This window comes from Microplitis demolitor, chromosome 4, assembly GCF_026212275.2.
Source record: "Microplitis demolitor isolate Queensland-Clemson2020A chromosome 4, iyMicDemo2.1a, whole genome shotgun sequence".
In the NCBI taxonomy this organism is placed as follows: domain Eukaryota; kingdom Metazoa; phylum Arthropoda; class Insecta; order Hymenoptera; family Braconidae; genus Microplitis; species Microplitis demolitor.
The window spans coordinates 17,316,638-17,338,996 of record NC_068548.1 but is presented as its reverse complement, the minus strand read 5'-3'; the positions used below and the strand labels follow the sequence as shown (position 1 = coordinate 17,338,996).

General features: G+C 27.0%; 1 protein-coding gene across 2 annotated transcripts in view; it reads left to right on the top strand.

The window, feature by feature from the left end:
- LOC103574219 (probable nuclear hormone receptor HR3) overlaps positions 1-22,359 on the top strand; it is a 103,303-nt gene that overhangs the window by 31,320 nt on the left and 49,624 nt on the right. Inside the window, exon 1 of one of the 2 annotated variants that reach the window (XM_014440056.2) lies at positions 19,213-20,251. The exons of the other annotated variant lie outside the window; for it this stretch is intronic. The gene's annotated coding sequence lies outside the window, so the exon portion shown is untranslated. Of the gene's footprint in view, positions 1-19,212; positions 20,252-22,359 lie in introns of those variants that run through there. 2 annotated transcript variants of the gene reach the window in all.

Sequence of the window (22,359 nt, the reverse complement as noted above, 5' to 3'; positions counted from 1 at the left end):
GTTTTTTTGTAAAATAAACTCTATTTTTTAATAAATTTTTATCCACTCAAAAATCAGGAGTGAATTTCAAATTCGAAATCATTGAATCACCTGGGTTTTCAAAGTTAAAAAAAAATCTGCGTACGGAGCAAAAAAATTTTTGTCAGAAGAGTGATTTTTAAGTGAATATTAATTTTTTTTAATCCGCGTCCAATTCGATTATAGAGTTTTAATGGCAGAATAAATTTATATTTTATAAAATTAATTTTTTGTATAAAATTATAAATAAATTATTTATTTGAGTTTCAATCATTTTTTAACTTTTCGAATTTCACTTCGTAGTTTTTTTTTTTATGAATAATATGAATAAAACTCCTTTTCGGAGTTAACTCCACAAATTTTTTTCAATGCATATATATATTTACTGGGAGATGATACAATTTACTAATAAGATTATAAATTTTATGCTTTCAGGTAAGCCATAATTTCAATTCTACATAGTCATAGAAGAGAACATTTAGAGATGAATTTTGAAAGGTTGAGGGTACTTTGTAAATAAGTTGAGGGTAAATTGTAATGTCATTTTATTCGGTAAGTACGTATATAAGTACAACTTTGCATTAAGAGATTTTTCATGTCGAGAAGTTGAAGAAGTTTAAACTTTATAGTTTTAAAATTTCTTGAAAAGACAAAGTTTGTTACACTTCAACAGAGAATGTACAAGTTAACTGTACCTTTAACATTGATAATTACTATAATCGTCTTTATATTTTTTTATTTTTTAATCCAATTGATAAATTTATTTTAACAAAACAAATTCTTTGTCAAAAAAAAAAAACTGATTTTGTCAACGAAATCAATTAGCGAACAATTAATTTACAGAAAATTTTCACCTTTTTTTTTATTTTTTATCGCCATTTTTTATACTTGACGCTAAAACATAAAAATTTTTTATTCAACAATAGAACAGAATTCAAATTTTATAAAGATTATAAACAGTAAACCATTAATGAGACTTATTAACACCCCGGTTCAAGTAATTAGTCTGTTATCTATACGATAATGAGTTGCAATTTTTTTTTTTTCCCACGTTTTCATGATATAATAAAACAGCACAAGGAATAAGTTTTAAATCAGTTACTCTATCGATGATCTTTAATAGGTCGTAGCAATGTGGATACAATTATACATTGATGTCATATCTTAGCAAGAACCATGAGGGCAATTGCCCATCTGTCAAGCCAAACCCGTTGCTTTCTCCGCCGGCGGGGCCCAAATAACTTTCGGACCTCTTTTATATATACCTTCACATCAGTCTAGTTGTTGTCATTATCTTGCGCAATTTGTTACACTAAAAAAATTACTCTGTACAATATGATACTGATAGTAAACTAAATCGTTTGCTGACAAATATTTATGAATTGAAGCAATAATTTCATTCATTTATCGAATTTGTCATGTTCTATGTATTTTTTTTTTTTTTTTAATTTTTTGATAGATTTATAATTTAGCTTTTTTTCTTAAGTTAACTTTTGTTTGTAGGCGAGATGTGTACTGAAGCAATAATTTTAAATTGTTATTCTTTTGGTGAATGCTAACTGACGTACATGAGTTGAAGAAAAGTAACTTCCTAACACTCTATTCAATGCATCGTAAAACAAGTAAATTTACAGAAGAAACTAATCCAAGTCTTACGGTACAAAGTTTTGTTCAAAGGCTTACTTTGTCTTCCTCCGATAAGTATAAATTCTCTTAACATAAGAAATCCATGATACGTCATGAAGGAATTGCGTTATCCTCCATTAGGATACACTCTAATAAAATTGCGTATACGTTTATAAACAACGATACATATATATATGTGTGTAGGTAGATTAACGCTCGTGAATAAGAAGCCATGAAAAAAAAAAAAATAAATAAATAAATAGAACTGAGAAGAGAACGTGCAGCTGGATGCAGGTAGGGAAAATAGTGCGTGTGCCTTATGCTGTTGCAAAGTGTATTTAAAATTTATTCACCTGTGCTGTTAACTGTTTATATATATAGGAAGTTGATTACATCAATCTGTAAAATATTTTGTTTTCATTTCTTACTTTTCTGTCATTTAAAATTCGTTTTTATTTTAGGTCACTAGAATCATTAAGTAATTGTTACATAAAAGAAAAAAAAATTAATTAGTCATTTATTTTAAACTGTCATTAACAACGAAAAATGCAATAATTGACTTATCTTGCAAGCTGATCATTGAATCATGTACATTCTGTCTGAAAACTAAGAACTGTTACTTTGTCAAATTATCGCCACTCGAATTTTCAGAGTTTTAAAAATCATTTCGCATACGGAGTAAATAGGGAGCTTTTCTAGATGGAGTGATTTCGAAGTGGTGTGAATTTTATTTTAATCCATATACGCTTCGGTCCGAAGTTTCAATGTTAAAATAAACTTCTGTTCGGAATTAATTTCACTTCAAGTGAACTAAATATATAGAAAATCATCAATTTCACATTCACTCCGAATTAGATCCGTGTTAAATCCGCAAATTTTTTACAGTGTAGGTTAAATTTATTTGGTTATATATATATACAGTGATTAAAAAAGTACTATAAGAATTCTATGTTTTTCCATTTTTTTTTTTTTTGTAATCATGAATATGTTCGAAAACTCAAGATTCTGGTACTTTGTACTGTGCAGCATAGGAATGAATTCTGTGTTGTTTGGTTTATATCCGTACTTTTTTTTTATTATTGGAAATAAAAAAATAACAAAATGATACATGGGCCTCGAGAGAACCCAATCCAGAAAAATTTAACTTATATATATAGGGGTGGGAGGGGCAAAACGGGGTACTTAAGGAAGTGCTAAGTTTTTGAGGACCCAAATACGCAAAATATTTTTTTTTGTTATACTCGCTCCAAAGGTTCAACTTTTTAGCGCTGGGTGGCGTCCGTAAAGGGACTTTTTTAGAGACTCTACTATACCGTCTTTTTTTCACGGCCTAGGCCGTAAGTTTTACCTCCTCCTTCTTTTTACTAACTTTTCGTGTATACCCAGACGAAATTGAGAGAGATCGTAAAAAAAAAAAGTCGCATTCTAGTGTACCGATCAATGAATTTGAGTAAAATTTAAACTTATTTACTATTGAGTGGCGCTAATTATTTCTTTGCTGGCAGTTTATTAAAATTACGCCCGTTTCGAACTTTCCCGCCACGAACCTTAAGCTCATATCGAAATATCGTCGCTGTCAGAAAACTGCTACTTCACGGCCTTATGACGTAAATATCTATTTTTTACTAACTCAATATCTCGAAAATAAGTGCCCGATACCTATTTTTAAAAAAATTTTAACGATTATCATATCGTTTTTAAATAATTTTACTACTAAGTTATCAAAGATCAGTAAATTAATCTTTTTTTCTCTATTTTTTTTTGCTATTTGAATGCACTCCCGAAGCACTCAGAGCGATTTCAAAAGCCGTTGATTTATTTTTGACATAACGAATAAAAAATTAAAAAAAAAAAATAAAACAAAAAAAACACGCTTATCGTTCATCAATATTATTTATTGATTTTTAAATCAGAAAAATTGAATAAAAAAAATTTCTGTTGGTTTTTGTGTATAAATATTTTTAACTTATATACTTGAAAATGAAGAATTTAAGGTATAAATACCAGCATGGTATTGTGGCATAAAGGAAGATGTTTCTCAAGTTTTACCTTAAGTACCTGCGACCAAATAACCGCCGCATCTTTGCAATTGTGAACATAGTGTTAAATTCAAACAAATATTCTTTGTCCTTTACTTGCTTTGACGTCCATAAATTTAAAAAAAAAAAATTTGTTTTATTATAATTTTCAAGACCGACTAACCCGTTCTCCTAAAATTTGCCGGTCCATTTTAAAGCATTTAAATTTTAGCACAGTGAAAAATTCAGGTAGCGCACTTAAAGATAATGCGTGTAGTGAAACTGAAGAGAAACGGAAGATTGAATGACAGGGGACGGAGAATAATTTACGGTGAGCTACGGTCAAAAATTTAAAAAAAAAAATAATAAAAGATAAAAGCAATACAAAAAAAAAAGAGTAATTTTTTTTATTGTATTTTTGACTACACAGTACAGTTAAATGCTGTAGTATTGGCTCGATTGGAAAATTTTTTTTCGTGTTCACATTTATTTATTCATTTTTTTTTTGACCTTACTCTTGATCTCTTTTTATAAATATATATATAGTTTGGTTTGTCGATTTAAAAATTTCTATGTGGTGGACCACACACAACAATTCGTTTCAAAGTTACGAATGTATTGAAGTGAATAACAACATGATTCGTTTCATTTGACACGTCAAATTTACTGCATGACTAGTGGGTAAATTTTTATCAATTCACTGATAGTTTCATCTTTTTTTTATTCTTTTATATGTTTTTTTAACACATTTTATTGGCTCAAAAATCAATGGAAATTTTTTAACTGTTTTTAATACTAAATATATTATTTAAAAAAGAAAAAAAAGACTTGTAAGGAATTGAAATCGAAAATTTTCTTGGGGCAAGAAAAATTTCTTTTTAACCAAGAAAAAATCTTTTGGGGTGAGAAAAAAATTCTTGTGTCAAGAAATTTTTTCTAGTCCTAAGAAAATTTTTGTTTTCATTTTATAATGAAAAATTATATTAGCATCAAGAAATCCTTATTTTCTGTGTATATATTTTCTTACATAAAATTTCAAATTTATAATTATTAAAAAAAATATTTATACAAAGGGTAAGGTGGGGCAATATGAGACACCATTTTTTATATAAATGAAATTTTTTTTGGTTTGATAAAGCTATAGGTTACGATTTGTAGAAAAGAATGGAACATATTGATCAGCTCGGAGAGCATGAAAGGATACAAATTTTTAATAGCGATAAAATATTTTTTTTCTTTTCAAGTACTTGTTTTTATCGAAAACTGGAAAAAGCCGACTTCGGGGTAAAGTGGATCAGTAATAGAAAAATATAAGTCATCATACTCATTTTTATAAAACTGTTATGTTAAATATTAATTAGTTATAGCGATTTGAAAAAGTAATTTTGATAAATAAAATAACTTAGTTAAGAATAAATAAAATAATTAAATTTTGTTCTTTACTTATTGATTTATTTGATTATCGGTACTGCCCTGATTAAAAAAAACGATTCAAAACGATTAGAAACGATTAAAAACAATTCAAAACGATTCAGTTTTACTACTACATAGAAATACATTGAACATTGCGTGAATGGTTTTGTTTAACGAGGGTGAGCTTTAACTAAGTACAAAAAATTCAAGCCGAAAATTTTTATATTTCATATAGTAGCCCATTTTGAGCCGAGTTAGCGTTTTCTAGTTTTCAATAGTAAAAGAAATTTTTCAAAAATAATTTTTATTTGTTACAGAAAATTAAAAACTATCCTTTTTTTATAAAAAAATAAAATTTATTAAAAAAACACCCAGCTTTTCTTGAATATTGATTTTAAAAATTATTTGAAATTTAAACATTACAAATAAAATAAAAAAATATGTATCAAGAATGTATACAATTTTTTTTCGTTATTGTCTCATTAAATATTCAGCGATTAATTTCCAAGTGAAAAAAAGACTAATATAAAATAAAATAAGTAATATTATAAAATAAAGCTCAAAAGAAATTGTTAGAGCTGGTCGCACGTGGACACGCGAATCACGACTTTCGGCAAGCGGCCCAGTGGAGAAATCGGAATTAACGAGAAGCAGCTGTCGTGATTTCACCGGATACACGTTTGCTTGGTTGAAAAGAGACCAAGTATAAAAAATAACAACGAAAAAATAAACAAAAAAAAAACTAAAGTAAAAGAAAGGCATTCACGAATCACGTAATATGTAAATTTTACTTAAACTTTACTAAATCTGGTAGCAACAAAAGACTTTTTTTTCATTCAACACACCACTGAATTACATATCAATGCTTTTAAACGATAATAGACCAACTAATAGCGATGATAATGATAGTAATAATAATAATAATAATGGAATAAAAGTAAGCACAAAAATAAAGGCATTGGTATTAAATAGTTTATTAGTTTAGACACTTGCGGGTGTGTTTATATAAGATGATTAACGAGAGAATGTTGAGTCAGAGAACAAGATAAAAAAAAAAGAGGTGAAGAAATAATGACTTGGGCAACACCACTGGGGAAGTATATATATATATATATATATATATATATATATATAGTTATATAGAGTTAAGATAAAGAGTGACTGAGAGTGCAATGAATCTTCACTACTCGAGTATACGAGTACTCTACAACAATTATAACTATAGACGAATATATATATATATATACAGCTATAGTATTTTAGAATTTAAAATATGTGTAGTTTGTTATTCGCCAAAACCCCTGGATACACGTTTATCTGCAGTGTCTTCTTAAAGATAGTTGTCCTAATGTAAGTCTCAGATATATATTCTTCTAAATGTTTATAAGAGAAGAGAAGAGAAAAGAGAAACAGAGTATATTTAGTCCCCCTGGATCTACGCCAAACTCATCAACAAAAATGAAATCTAGGTCTCCGCACTAGGTTGCTCCGCTCAGTCTACCACTGCATCTCTTCTTCCTGAAAAATATCAACCCTCTCGTGTTTTTTGAGGAAAATGCTGCTTTTATTGTTGTTGCTATTTTCAGTGTTTTTTTGCTTTATTTTTTCTATTATTAAATTAATTTTTTTTTTTTCATGTTTTATTGCTCAATACTATTGATACTTAATACTTTTATATGATGTTAAATTTAATGTTTGTTTAAATTCGATTATCTGAAATAATTATATTCATTTATTTCTCACGGCAATTTTCGAGTTTGAGAGAACCTGGAGCAAAATGAGATAACATTTTGAAAAATAAAAAATTTTGTTTCTTTTCAGTTTTTACTTACGGTATCTAAGAGAATATAGAGTAAGTGACCACTTCAAACAACGTTGTTAAAATTTTTTGTAAAAAAAAAAAAAATTTTTAGTGTACGTTATTTTCTTTAGTTTTTTAGAATTAAAACAAAAAATGCTGCGGGGTAAAAAAATAACTTACAGTAAAAGTAAATTTTTTTGTTTGAAATTTTGGAGTGTAAGACTGCTTGAAATGGTCAACTTGCTCCGTTCAACAACATTATTTGATGATTTGAAAAGCTTATGTCATATGATTTATATTTCTATTATATAAATAGAATTTATATATAAATTTGGTGAGCTAAAAATTGATTTATTGTTCACAGTAGTTATTCTATACATTTCGAAGCCATAGAAAGTATTAGGAGAATAAATTAACCAATTAATCTTGTCGTAGGTTATTATTTGTAAATAAATATATATCTATTACGAGTAATTAATTTTGAATTATTTTTGATTATTAATGGTAAATCATAATAGATGATTCATTTAATTTAAATGTCTATTCATCACAGTATAGAATTAATATTTATGAATTCAAACAAATATATAGTTATTTGTTTAACCATAGTAGTATATTTTATTGCATAACAAATCACTTTGGTAAAATATATATAGTATATATATATATATATATATATATATATATATATATATATATATATATATATCTATATCAAAAAAAATTTTTTTTTTCAGGAATTTCTCAGCAGACTCGATATATTGTTGGCCACAAAAAATTTATACGGTGTCTTCTTTGCTCTATTTGAATTTTATATAAATTATTTATGTTCAATAATTTTATTTTTTCAGCATCTTTTTTCACTAACAGTATTGCGAATCTCTTTTTCGACTTATATTAAGATGTAAACAATTTTACTATAGTCATTTTAACTAAATAAAAAGAAAAATTTTTTTTTTCTATAGCAACTAGAAATTTGGTTTAATTACTTTAAATGTAAGTCAAAAAGTGGTTGAATTTGGGATGGGCAAACCCATTTTCAACATCCTTCCCCTAGTTACAATAACAATTGATGAAATTAACTCTAAAATCGTAAAATAGATAAATAAATATTTTTAATTGAATTACTAAATTTGTGTAACATTTAATTAACTAAAATAGCTATTAAATATTACTTTTATTATCGATCGTTTTATAATTTATATAAGTATGTAAAAATTAGTCATAGAAGCTTATTCGCTTATAGTTACTTAAATATATATATATGAAGAAAATGAATAAGAAATAAAAAGAATTAATGTACAATTAAACAACCCATGCTCATATGTACATTGAATGACTATTGACCTTTACAAAACTGTTTTTTTAATATTATCGACATGTATGTCTATAATTTAATTCATATAGATTACGATCAGTACAAATGTATCTATGCAATGAACGATAAGCGGTCAAAGCCATCAAAAATATTTGTTTTTGAACGTCTGTCATATTTCTTGACTAAAAATTAATATTTTAAGTTTTTAAAGCAAAAGTTAATTTTGTGGAAGAACCCCCAAAATTTTATAAAAAAACAAAATTTATTATTGCAATGTTTTTTAAACACTCCAAAATCACTCATTATCATTATTTTGAATTTTTTCTGTTACATTTTCAAAAATCGATTGTCAGTCAAAAATATTAATGACTTTTGTTTTATGGTAAAAACTATTAAAATTTTTTTTTTTCCTTTGCATTCAATAATTATGTAAAATGCAATTTTTCTCTTTGTAAATTATTTACAAAAAAATTTAATTTGATCAAAGTTATTTAATATCCAGAAATTTTTTTTTCCACCTTTTTTAGGAGGTCCTCCATTTTGCCTGCAAAAATGATTTTTTTTTTTATCGCAACTGAGATTTTTTTCTATTTACTTTGGATATGATTAAGAAATAGATATTTACGTCATAAGGCCGTGAAGTGGCAGTTTTCTGACAGCGTCGATATTTCGATAGGCGACTTTTTTTTTTTACGATCTCTCTCAATTTTATCTGGGTGTACACGAAAAGCTAGTAAAAAGAAGGAGGGGGTAAAACTTCACGACCTAGGCCGTGAAAAAAAGACGGTATAGTAGAGTCTCTAAAAAAGAGTCCCTTTACGAACGCCACCCAACGCTCAAAAGTTGAACCCTTGGAGCGAGTATAACAAAAAAAACTTTTTATCTGACTTTTTTTTCGATAGGCAACAGTTGAATGATTTAAAAAGAAAAACGAACTTACAAATTATATAAAGACTGAGTTAACTAAATATTGAAAAGAAATCATTTTTTTAATGGAGAATTGTAAATTTAAAAAAAAACCGCTGTTGCTTTGAAACAACCCTAAAACTTCCCGTTGTCCGCGAGCTGAAAAATTATTTTGTTTGTATTAATTATTAATTATCGTTTGATATCTCACGAATGAACAATCCGATTTGAATTTTTCTTATTCCGTTCAATATAGTTCATCACAAAATAAATCTGATCTATTCAGAGCTATGAGATGAATAGTTAACGATTTATGAAAAAAAAAATTAGTGAAATTTTTTCGTCAATTTGTAAACAAAAGTGCGTATTGAATACTCAAAATTTTTGTCTGTAAATGTAACTCTGTCATTATCTTGTTTGATCAGTTTTAATTGATTTAATTTTTAAGACACAAAAATGTGTTTTTATTCACAAGTAAAATTTTTTAAACGATAAAGTCAAATTAATATACAAATTTTTAACACTTATTACTTATGTAACTTTCAACATGTATGTAACTTTTTTTATACATTGACGTATGTTACAATAACATTCGAATGAGTGTAAATCATTTGTTTACACGGAATTTTTATATTAACTTTGACGAAATATTTTTTAATGTGCACACATAACCTATAATTTTTTAAAATAATATTTTGATGACACCTGCATCGAAACTACAAGTTACCATATCCGTTCAGCCAGTCGAAACAAGCTAATTGCAGCCCAATTTTACAAACTAGTGTATTACACATCTAGGGAGGAAAGTAGGACAATCTAACCCACATGTATAATTGCCTACCCGAGCCAAAGGCGATTGAGATGTATTTTCCTCCGTGGTGGTGGCCTAGCCTCGGCCAACAATTACATGTGATCTGAGACTTTTCTTATTTTACTGGCCTAGGTATGTAATATACTATTTCACTAGACCTACACCTGAGAGTTTAAATTTTTGCATCTGTTTGTGATTATCACTAAGTCAGAACAATTTTTTCATCCGTTATCACACAAAATATTATTCATAAATATTTCGTAAACTTTTTATCTGAAAATTGAACGAAACTTTGATCTTAAAAATTTGAGTTCTCAAAAGTCAACAGTAATCAACAATATTTTTTTTTTTGAAAAATTTCTAATGTCCATAGCAGGAAATTAAAAATTTTTCAGGTTTTTGTCTAACAATGTTTTTAAAAAAATCACATAATAACGATAATTCATAAAATATTTTTATTAAAATTCTAAAAAATTACAATTTTTTCGAAAGATTTAAATAATAGATATATATTGTATGGTAAAAGATGAATTAAAACGATTTCACACGAGGGCTGTTATTACACTAATACAAAGGCATACATTATATGTTTCATAATTATTGCATTGAATGTAGATATTCAAAGCCAATCGAAACAAGATAATTTAAGACCAACAGCGCATGTATATAAATTCAATTATTAACTTGGTTAGTTAGAATGGCATCTGGATATTTCGAGATTGACAATAAACAAGTGTGACTCTAACAAGGCGAAAATTAATTTAGCGGACAGAAATTAGACGGTTTTTGCTCTAGGGAAAACTATGATAGTTTTAAAACCACTAAATCGCATTGGTCTGTTTCGACCAGTTGAATAAAAGGCATTGAAATTCATAATATCCCCAGGTCGCAGCATCTAACCTCAATCTAGCCTCATCGAACCCAAGTAAGCCTCAATCCAGCCTCATTAAGTAAAAAATGCATTTTTAACTTCAAATGATATTAGAAAAGCCTCAATGAGCCTCAAATGGTGATCAAAGAGCCTCAAATAATACGAATCGCATTTAAATTACATAATCGAGGCTAGGTTCATTTGAGGCTCATTGAGGCTTTTTTAACACCATTTGAGACTGAATTTAGGCTTACTTGGGTTCGATGAGGCTCCACTGAAAAAAAAAAACTGTATTCAAGTATCTGCGTGTTTGTATCCTCCCGAGTAAATATTTGTTTAATCTTAGTAAAAATATATTCCAACCGAGTACTATTTTCTTGATTCAAGAATTTGTATACTTATTTTAAGAAAATTTTCTTGATTGGACTAAATTTTTACTAAAATTAAACAAATAATTTTCTCGGGAGGATATAAACACGCAGATACTCAAATACATTATTTTTTTTTCAGTGAAGACTGAGGCTAGATATTGTGACCCGGGTCAATGTTAGAAATATGAAAATTTTTATAAAATTTTAATCTTTAAATGATTTTAAAAATTATTAAATAATTTTATGAAATTCTTTTAATTTAAGAAAAAAAAAAAATATATATATATATATATATATATATATATATATATATATATATATATATATATATATATATTTATAAAATGATGATATATTGAGTAATAATGTTGATACTTACCTTGTGATACGTTAGGATATAGGAAATTACGAAGAGCTTTAGTATAATTTTATTTATCACGGTGACAAAATATTGATACATGGATAGTAACAGGAGCGAAAGGGATATAAATGTTTATATATATTCCCTTCCACTTTATTTCCCTCACCTATTTTATTACCTCACGTTGTGTACAGTGTATTGAGCATTGTGTGTTCACATCAGAGTTATTTTCACGTGCAGCATACGAGCAATTATGCGTTTAAGTGAATATAATACCAAGAAAGAGAGTAAAATCATTATTCATTATTAATTATTATTCTTTGCTAAAATATTTAATACAAGAAAATAATAATAGTAACAATAAGTATAAAAATAAAGAAAATGTAAAATAACTAAAAAGTAAAATCGTGTTTAATAATAAAAAAAATAAAAAAAAATAAAATGTGCGGGTGTACAACAGTAAATTTGTATATATATGTATAAAATAATGTATTTATATATTAAGTATATGTACATATTTGTACTGAGAGAAGAGTGTCAGCTTTCACGATGGATATTGCGTAATTAAACGATGAGCAAGCAAAGAACTACGTATTTTAGGTGACGTGAATTTAAACTACATACATATTTATTCATATTTATAAAGAATATTTTTATACTTTCTTAATTCTTATATTTTTATAAAACCATATTTTATTACTGATTATCTTTAGTATTATCATTATTAAATTAACATTCAGCAAGCTAATAAGTAAATACAATTAATAATTATTATATATCTATATATACATTAATTGATCTGTATTCAATGTCTCGCTCACATAATTTAAATATTTTGATGAATTATAACTGCCTTCTTTCTATTTGATTTATTACATTTTATTTGCTTAATGCATTTTATACTTTTTTTAATGCTAATTTTTATATTGATTGTTAATGAACACTAAAAATTAATCTAAAAGTGATTGGAATTTTTATTATAATTTTTCATACATATTAATTAAATTTACTTATAATTTATTTTGAACGTCTAGACACACATAATTTTTTTTTATGATTTCATTTTCCAGACATTTATTTGAATATTTTATACCGACCGGCATATTCGCAAATGATCTTAATTTTAAATATTTTCATTGGAAATATATATACATTTATGAATGTATGCAAATAATCTCTGATAATTTATTACATTTATTAAAATTTGCAATAGTTGAAATGAAAATTTTTGAACATTTGAAATCATAAAAGTGAGACGAAATGCCGAAGACAAAATCACTAGAATCAGAAATAAAGTTTACATGATGATACGTTTGTTTAAAAAGAAATAAAATTGTCAGATAGCATACGATAGTTTTCGGTGACCGCATAATAATTTATACTATTTCAAATAGATTTTTAATACCTCGCTGTCAGACGGTATTCTATTAGAAGATAGTATTTGTTTTACGATCGATGGAGTTTTATTTTATTGATCAAGTCTATTTAGATACAAAACAAAAATCGTACAATACGAAAAATATTTTTGAGAATTATTTAAATACTGAAACCTCCAGTATCTAATGAGACTAACGTAGATCATCTATGTATAGGTTTATGAAAATTCAAACTTTCAAAAATCAATTTTATTTTACTTCAAAAATTATAAAAAACATTCGATTTAATTCAATAATTTTGGGTACTTTCAGTCTAATAATAATTTACAGGCTTTTTATTTGACAACTTATCAAGTCTATCTTTCAATTAAACAAGTAGTTATATTTAGAACTGAGATCAAAAAAAGAAATAATTAATTAATTAATAGTATGTGAATTATTTATTTGAGAAATCCCATAAGTCTAGATTTAATTAAATGCAAATAATTACAATTTAAGCAGGTTTGGAGTACAAATTAATATCTAGTATTCGATACGTACGATTAAAAAAAGATATGAATAAAAATAATAACTTGATTAATTATTTTATTACATTTTTAATTAATTATTGACTTTTAAGCTAATCGATTTTTTGTTAATATTTCAATCATTGTAACTTAAAAAACTTGGTATTTTTGTTAAAATTTATTGAAACAATAATAAATTAGCGGAGTAAACGCGGATTAAATCTGAAATGAATGCGGAGCAGATAATATTTTATTTATTCAATCCCCTCGAAAGTGAAATTCACTCCGAGTAGGAATTTATTTTAACAATAAAACTCCGGATGGAAATAAAAATCACGTCACTTCGAAATTAGTCCGCTGAAAAAAATTCCCTATTAATTTTGTAAGCGAAATGATTTTTTCTTACCAACTCCAAAACTCTGAACAGAGTAACCGAGTGAATCTGGATTGGAATAAAATACTAATTTCTAAAAATAAGGCGAATAATAATTACATTATCGTTATCAGTATTAACTCCACATTTTTCAGAAAACAAATTCGGGTCCTCTTCTGTTAGAAAACCATGAAGATAAAGTTAAACAGTTTGTTATCAATACCGTCGAGATGATAAATAATCTTTATATAATAATTGATATGTATTTTTGTTGCAATTTAGTGTTTGTCATCGTTTAACGATGTAAAAATGACAAGCCATTCAACTGATTTAGATATAAGTTATTTATTATTTTTATTTTAACTAAATGGTAATCGAATAAACAATCGTGAATTTTATTGGTACGTTGACCTCAACTGCATACTGCACGTTCGGGTGACGTTTTACTCCCGGAGAATGACTTGAGCTGTAAGCAGTCGATTTACATCTATCCTTTGCTTGCGGGTGAATGACCATATGTCGCGTATAACATGACGTTCATCAGCGAAAATTCTTTGTTTCAGATATAACCCTTTCTTCAATCTCTTTCTCTTTGTCTTTCTCTTTCACTCTGTCTATTATTCTCAACTACCATTTCTCGATCTCGTAACCTCATAACACACGACATGTAAGATAATAGCTATGTAGTGTTACTGATTGCTTCAGCTCATACAATATTAGATGCCGGACATAATTTTACTTTATAAAAACAAATTATCTTCTTTCTCCAGTTAATTATTATATGGATTATTTGCTAATTTAATAGAATCTTATTTCCCTAAATTTAAAAAGAAAAAAAAAACCTAAAAGGTCAATAAACCTATTTCTCTTCCTTTCTCGTTATCATTTCCTCGTTTCTTATCTCTTCTTTCTTTTTTCACTTTTTTTTTTATTTTATTTTAGATGATTGACATTGACACATTGAAAACTTGATTTAAATTGAGTAATGGGTATTTTATATCCCATGAAAAATTTTAAATTTAATGAAGAAAAAATTAAAAAAAAAAAATCTAATTTTAAATAGAATTTTTCTTCTTTTTTTATTTTTTCTCTACTAAAGTATTAGTTAATAATAGATATACGGCAATGTCCAGAACACCCGGTCACTGATTGTGGCTCATAAATTTATTTTCATAAAACCAGACAAACTGTAAATCCCATTTGAGAATCCCGACCTTGAAGGTCGTCTACCTAACTTTCTATATCATTAAAATGTATTCTAAGAAAATAATTTTAGTTTGTAAATATTTAAAATTATTTATTAAATATTAAATACGTGTAACTATTTTAATTAAAAAAAAAAGTTTTTTACACTGTAAAAAATTAGGAGTGAAATTGGAGTGATTATGGATTTTAATTAAATCCGAATTCACTCCGTCACCCGGAGTTTAAAAAAAATCACTCCGTATACGGAGTAATTTCGGAGAGATCTGAATTTTATTTAAATCCACATTCACTCCAATTCGGAGTTTTAATATTTAAATGAGCTCTATTTAGAAGTGAATTTAATTCCGAAAGAATTAAATAATTAGACAGTCATCTGCTCCATATTCACACCGAATTTACTCCGCTACTCCGCTTATTTTTTACAGTGTATTTACTTAGTATTTTAAAATTACTTATTACTTTTAACTATAAGATATACTTGCGTAATAATTATCAATCATCTAAAAAATCAATAATTATATTTTTATTTAGTAGTCTAAAAATATAATATAAATATTATATTTTTAGACTACAAGTTTACACATAAATGTAAAAATTAAATTGATGAGTCATAACATAAAGGTCGGGAACAAATGTCTACGTAATTTAAACAACATTAAAAGTCATCTCATAGTTTTAGTATGTCGTGATGTTAAGATAGTGACTTATTATATATATGTATACAGCGACGACTAACATATAACATATAACTGTAAATCTATAGTGTAGCAAGCAAGCCGTGAGGTTAATGACCCTGGGCCACAACCGAAAACTGGCAGACAATCAGGTTCACGATAAGCGTCATGACGCCTTTTCTTGTCAAAACGTGCGATGTTACATTATTGGTTGTGTACAAAGCTATATACATATATAAGTGTAATAGAAGCTGTCTTATTTATAAAAAAAAAAAAAAAAATTTACACAATTATAAAACCCTTTCTTATATTATTTACCATTTTTTTATCATGCATCTTTTATTATTCACCATTTAATTTTCTATAAATAATTTATTATATTTATATTACGTACAGTATTCTTATCTATATGAATGTAAATTAAATTAAAATATTTTTTATATAATTATTCATCAATGCTGAGATTTTTGAATTTTTAATTTATAAATGATTCATAATTACATTAGAAATTATTGGCAGTTTGTGTTTGATAATGAAAAAAAAAAGAAAAAAAAAAATGTCAAGATTAAAAAAATTTTTTTGGCAATCGTTGGATTTTTTATGTACTTTTATTTTACAATCTGTACACGCGTTTATCGTCTATTAGCCGAGAATGGGTTTCTAAGCAAAAAAATAAAAAAAAAAGTCAACACAGGTCGTTGACAGCAACATTAGGAACTAGCCTTAGATAACTGTAATCTGTCGAAAACTACCGTGACACGAGTAAAATGAAGGACCTCTACACTATAATAACATAATATAAGTTCTTGGAATAGTAAAGAAGTAATTTAGTTTTTACATATATATAGATTCAATTTTTTTCAAGTAATATGATATCAAGAATATTGATTTTATTAAAGTAATGTTAAAACTTACATCATTGTTTATCATAATTAATTTAGTTATGATTTAAAAAAATTTTTATGCCGAAAAAAAATATAATAATCAATTCACTATTTTTCATTGTACCAATTACATTATTCATGTCAAAAATCTAAAAAAAAATACATACTTATGTATCAAGTATCGATCTATCTCCTTGTAAACTATAACTGTATAAAAGTTTAACAAAAAATTTATTCAAAAGAAATAGAACATGTATGAATTAATAAAAAAAAAAAACCCCTTTTTATATATTCACAAAAGCATCAACAACCAGATGTTTAATATTACATTAATAAAAAGTTTATTCCACCTTTTTTGATGACGACAATATCATTTTTAGATGGCATTTCCTCAATAAAATATGTATTTATCAATAGAAGAATTTAAAAAAAATAAAAGTATTTTAAAAATATTTTATCCCACGATCTTGATCCCCAAACTCGATCCGTTTGATCGCGAATTAAAAAAATATACCTAACGGCTCTCTGAAATATCCAATGACTGCTATTTTACCGCTAGGTTTTTTTAAAAAGATTTTTATATAGAACTATACCAAGTTCTCAAATTCATCCATATGTTTTATTTTCCACCCCCAATCTATCCATTTTGTTTTTTTTTCTCTCGTTCTTTAACTTAAAAATACATATATAGTGATAGTCAGCCGTAAAACAGTATTGTAAAGTTGTCGACGGGACTATGGGCTCCTTGTCGACAAGCACGAATTGACTAGGCATTGTTAAAGAGGGACTCTTTATTCTAAGCAGGTAGCTTCCTCAAGACTTGCTTCAATGCATCCCCTTCATCGCTACTCGGTATACCCTATAAACCCTACTACCATCATCTTACCAACTACATATATATATATATATATATATATCGATCCACTGCCTATCGATCCATTGAGCAATCACCATCATATCTTCAAGATATGCATACTCGAAATATTTCACCACTTCGTATCTACTATCTCAAATATATTATTATTATTATTATTATTATTATTATTATTATTATTATTATTATTATTATTATTATTATTATTATTATTATTATTATTTCTATTAAATATTGTATATATTATATATAAATGTTTTAGAATTCCTACTAGACATAACTAATGTAATTTCCAATAAATGATTATCCTTTAAATATAAATAAGATGAAAATACAGGCATTTATTGGACTGAAAAATCAGGAGTGAATATTGACTTTATTTAAATTTGAATTTACCCCGCCACTTGGAGTTTCAGAGTGTTAGAAAAAATTACTCCGCGTATGGAGTGCACAGGGAGTTTTTTTTTTCAACAGGGTAGATTTCGGAGTGCTGGGGATTTTATTTCAATCCGCATAAGTAATTAATTAAATAAAAAATCATACACTCTGGATTTACTCTGCATCAACTCCGCAAATCTTTTACAGTGCAAAAAAAAATCACTTAAATTAATAATTTTTTTTCTTATACAATCTATATATATTTGTATGCATATTTTTGTATCGATTTATTATCAGTATTTTTTAAATATACAAAATAGTAGAAATATTTATTAACTTTTCGCTATTTATTAATTCTAAATATATACTGATTGTCTGATATGCAAAATTATTTACAATCAACTTTTTAATTAAAGATTAATAATTATATTCAGGCTTATTGCAAAGACTATATTCAGTACATTTAAAACGCATACTATGAGTTTTCTATTATAAATATCTCATTGATATTATTTTTTTTTAATTTAAAAAAAAATTTGAATACTATGTTATCTATATTACTAATAAATAAGAAAACATTTTGTCGTCTTACAAAAATTTTTTCATTAAAACTTATAGTGAAAGATTTAATAATTCATTAAAAAATTATTAAATTTTTTTAAAATCGTTATCAACAAATTGTTATTAAAGTCATTAAATTAATCATTAAAAAATAAATTTATAGTGCTGAAAATTAAGTTGATGGGCGGGAATATTGCTAGTTACATAAATTTAATTAAATCTGATAGTAATTTTTATTTTTTAAAAAAATCTTTCAATAAATTTATAGTAAAAAAAAAAAAAATTTTTGATTAAACTGCTATAAATAAAAATTATGAATGAACTATAATTGTATTCAATATATAATGATATCTATAAATTGTCCGAATAATATTAAGCTTACCCTCATGTCATCTTCCACATGAGAATTTCATTCAAGTGAACCCTCTCGTTCCCTCAAAACAACTGTGCTTTCCCTCAACTCCATAAAACATTACATAAAGCTCTCTCTGTCTCTCTCAGTTTCCCTCTTTATTGAACGACGAGGGGTTGAAAAGAGTATATATAGTAAAACTAGTATAACCTACCCCAACTGTGATCCTCTCAATCCTTCTTTTTTCCTCAGCATCATCATGTCTTCAGTAGTTTTCTAGTCTTCAACACGTCACTTCACCCTTCTGGCTACCCCCTAAGCTATTTAATCCTCTTTCTCTTTTTCTCTCTCTTTGCCCCTTCCTCTTAAATCTCCCCTCCCCCTTTACAATAACTCGTGTCTACCTCTCTTTTACTTAGTCACTGACATTATTTTTTCTCATACTAACGCTTGAGGAGAAAATAATGGTGGGGCTGTCTGGTCTTGCGCCGCACCAGTCAACCATCAGCTACGGTCGTGTAAGAACCGCATATACCAGAACTAAATTTCTACAGCCAGCATAACAGACAGTCTTAACTTTTACTGTCGTACCGTCATTACCATTATTAATTACGATATTAATTTACCGGTTAATTAAAATTATTTATTTAAAAACTCTGTTACCACAATAGTTTTAATTTTCAAATTTAAATTTTAAACTTTTTTTCAAAGGGTCGGAGTTTCTTTTTTTTTTTTAAATTATTTATGTGAAATGTGTAAAGACAAGTGTATTGTAACTGTGAAAAGAGAATTAAATATATATGTATTTATATATATTGAGAATCAGGGAAATAAGTATGTAGAAAAAGAAAGATAAATATAGTTATATATTAGTTAGGGGACAGAGTACGATTGCGCGCGCGCATCTATTATATTGAGGAGATAACAAACAAATAACGTGTGGAGAACAGACGCCAGCGAGCGGGAGTTACGAACAGTACAATCGTGTGTTTATACCATTTATTAAATAATGATTAGTAGTACCTGATACTAGTGAATTTATATATTTTAGATTATTTATAATTATCATTAGTTAATTAATAATCAAATATTTAACTTTAAATGTGAGTGTTATTATTTTAAACTAGTGAGACGATAGATCTTAATATATACCTATATACATATATTTATTTAATAGAGTAAAACGCAAAGGCTGTGAAATTTGAAAAAAATCATGGCTTAACCTTATAGTTTAATTTATAATAATGAAAATAACATATTGTGAAAATTTATATTGATTTAAAATATTTATTTGTGATTTGAGGTATATTAATATTAAGAATCGTTAAAAGTGATAGTAAAAGGAGTTATCGTGCAGTTACATATACATATATATCAACGACCATTTTCAACGGGATTAATCTGTGATTTAAGTGTGTTCTATTAATCAATAATAATAATAATAATAATATCAATAAACAAGTGATTTTTAGTTTTACTATAAATAATAGTGAGTATCTACCGAATAGTGAATTATTTAAATTAATTCAAAAGTGCCCGAAATAATAAAATTGGTGGGTTACATAAATTTTAAAATTATCATTTATCATCATTTATTTTTAATTGTTTCTCGATTTTTTCATTTAACATATCAGACTTTATATATATTTAAACAGACACTTGCTTCATCATCATCTTTTTTCTTCCCGCGGCTTTCTCCCTCCTTTTTTCTACTCGTATTGCCTAGTTATGGATATTATTAAGTAATTTACTCTAAACACGCACACGCATTTTATATTTGTAAACCTACATATACTGCATTACTTAAGATTTAAATACATATACATATATTTATTTATTAAAAAATAGCCAGAAATATTTGAAAAATAAATTAAAAAATTATTTTTAAAAAATCGATTGAGCTTAAGCTTTTCATAGTGAGAAAAGTCGCGGATAAAAGAAATATAATACTCTATATGATGAAAAAAAAAAAAAAAAAAAAAAAATAGATACTTGGCTCTAGCCGGCTAGAGTCAGTACAACGTCGCGAAGCCGGGTCTATATACTTCCGTGGCGTCGGTGGCCGCCTCGTTAAATCTACTATTACTATACACACAGAGCTAGTATAGGCTACGTGTACACGACCTAAATAAGATGCGATGCCCCCGCGGCTAAAATAATTCATACGACGAGTAGAGTCCCTGCGATGCGCTAAGCGATGCAACGCTTCCGCGCCTCACGACCTTTTTTTTAATGAATATCTCAAAATAAAAATTATACAAAAAAAAAAAGTTTTTACTCCTATACCACTTAAAATACATTTCTATTCGAGTGTAATGGAAATTTAAGCCAAGTTTTGTTTTTTTTATTTTTAGTTACGAAAGAAAAAATTTCAAATATTTAAACAAATAATTATTTTCCTTGTCATTAAAACTTTATTTAATTAAAAAAAAAATATATATATTAATATATTTTATTAAGTTGATAAGGGTCGAGTTTATATAATAAATCGTCAATAAAGTGACATATAAATGAATAAATAATGTAATAACATAATAACGAAAATTGTATTTAGCGAATGTAAGTTGTAATTAAACAAGTACACGATGTATAAAACAACATAGCACTGGGTCAAAGTAGGTCGCGCGAGCGCCTAGGATCGAGCTTTAAAGGTCCCGATAGTCCACGTGGCTGGGAGTAAAGTGAGAAAGAGAATAAGAGTGAATAGGAGTCCGGCAGACTCGTCCTGGATTCGCGCGTTGGTTTCACTTTCCATGAAGCGTGCCACGACCGAGTTTACCAACGCTCCTGTTAAATTTCCTTGCCCCTCTGCGGTTTGCTACGGTCAACTGATAAGGGTCTCTTTTTACTATCTTTACTCCTATTTCTACATTTTATAAATCATTTTAATGACCACCATACCCTCTCAATAATCTATATCTATGTCAATGTCTACAGTTCGTTTTTTTTTCTATACAATGTCTGACCAATTTTGACTTTTACTACTTGTTTGATCATTTTTGTTAAGAAAAAAAATATTTATTCCAAATGCGATAAAAATTTTAATTTAACAATACAGTCTAAATGTATTTGTATATATTTACATACATATATATATATATATATTCAGTATATAGAGATATAGATACAACTGTTAGGTTACATGAGAAGTAGATTCCCGTGCCAGATGCCTATAGTGTGTATATAGAAATACAAACTCAACTATAAATGCACGTACTGTGTTGTATTAGAGTGCACACGGTAGTGCACGTGTAGGTTTCGTTGTAGTTACTTGTACCCGGCAACCAGCACAGTGGGAGTTACGCCCTGAAGAGGATCGTGGTATAGGAGGCTAAAGCAACTAGGTAAAGTAAAGGAGAGCTAGACTTGCTTGGTGGTCGCGCGTGAGTTTCTATTCGCTCGATACTCAAGTGTACTTATACTCGACGAGCTTTTCAACTTGCGCGGACTAGTACTAAGTTTTAAAGGGAAACCATCTGAGTAAAAAATTTAAAAAAAAAATTACACATTTTTGTTTTTACAATAAAATTTTTTAAATGAAAAATATTTTTTTTATAATTAAAAAAAAAAAAGTCTGAATGTCCATTACAGTTTGTTTTACTGTCAATCTTATTTACTATTGAGTAGTTTAATTATAAATGTGTCTTGATCTAAATTAAAT